Genomic DNA, 1,566 nt, shown 5'->3' with positions numbered 1-1,566 from the left:
ATTGACCCTGCCCAGGGCGTCGGCCCACAGGCCCTCATCCAGCTCCTCGCCCAGCTCCTCCTCCCACTTGCCCTTCAGCTCCTCCGCCTCCTGCAGCTCCTGGTATATGTCCGACACCTTCCCCTCCCCTACCCAGATGCCACCCTGTCCTGTATCCTGCCGGGGGGGGTAGTAGCGGGAATGCCACCACCTGCTTCTTCAGAAAAGCGCGGCCTTGGAGGTATCTGAAGGCATTCCCCGGGGGCAGACTAAATTTCCCCTCTAGCGCCTTCCGGCGAGGAAAAGTCCCATCGATAAACAGGTCCCCCGTCCTTTTGATACCAGCCCAATGCCAACTTTGAAACCCTCCGTCCATCTTGCCCCTATGATTATGCCGTCACGGGGTCCAGACTGAGGCCCCTTCCCCCCCTCCCCCCCGTGCCTCCTCCACTGACCCCAGACGCTCAGAGCCTCCGTCTCCACCGGTGGTACACCTTCCCGGCGAGAACGGCAGCGGTGCCATTATCAGCGCCCCTAGGCTGGCGTCCTCGCATGACGCCGCCTCTCGCCGCCCCCACGCCGACCCCCCCCTCCATTACCCACTCCCTAATCGTCGCTATGTTAGCCGGCCAGTAATAACTGCTGAGGTTCGGCAGCGCCAGCTCCCCCCCCCCGACCCACCCCGGGCTGCGCTCTAAGAACAGCCTTTTAACTCGCGGGGTCTTGTTTGCCCACACAAATCCCGTGATGATCCTGTTCACCCGCTTGAAGAAGGATTTGGGGATGATGTGTTGGGTGTTCTGGATCACAAACAGGTCACCAACACTGGAAGTGGCGCGACTCTATTTTATTATAAGGTTAACTAGATTAACATACCTGAACTGTGGGTAAATGCAATACCAGCTTTAGCTGTTGACCCTTGCCTAGTCCTAACCAGGTGATGCACTCAGCACATGGTGAATGTCTGTGTTGCAGGCTGTGAGCTCTGTGCTCCGAGCTGGCTGCTACTAGAATGAGCGGGAACTCTCCTGCCCCCTGTCTTTATAGTGCTTGTGCTCTCGCTGGTGATTGGCTGCGGTGTTGAGTATGCTGATTGGTCCCACTGTGTGTCCATCAGTGTGTGTGTGTGTGTCTGCACCATAATATACTGGTGTATATTATGACATCCCCCCTTTTAGAAAAAGAACATGTGCCTGCGTGACAATAAATATTGTGTAGTGAATGTACCTGACTATGTGTGTGCGTGTTATTTACATGACTATGTACATGAGGCTAATCTATTTACACGGGAAGGTGCCTGGTGCAGAGAAATAGGGAGTCACCCCAACAACGAAATGAACATTATATACAAACAACGGGAACGATGAAACCGGAGAACAGAACAGATCAAAGAGTCCAATATCGTAAAACTCGTAAGTCAAGTCTCTGAGGTGGGCGACGGATTCTGGTTGACCGCCTCAAGGGTGGTCAGGAGCCACCGGCTGAGGAACGGGCTGGGCCACGGCAGAGTGAGGAGGACGCAGAGTATTCGGAATCTCCACATAGTCCAGGTCGGGGACAACAGGTGGGCGTGGCACCGGTGGAGGA

The sequence above is a fragment of the Scyliorhinus torazame genome, chromosome 24 (assembly GCF_047496885.1).
Source record: "Scyliorhinus torazame isolate Kashiwa2021f chromosome 24, sScyTor2.1, whole genome shotgun sequence".
Lineage (NCBI taxonomy): Eukaryota > Metazoa > Chordata > Chondrichthyes > Carcharhiniformes > Scyliorhinidae > Scyliorhinus > Scyliorhinus torazame.
Note: the sequence above shows the minus strand (reverse complement) of the source record.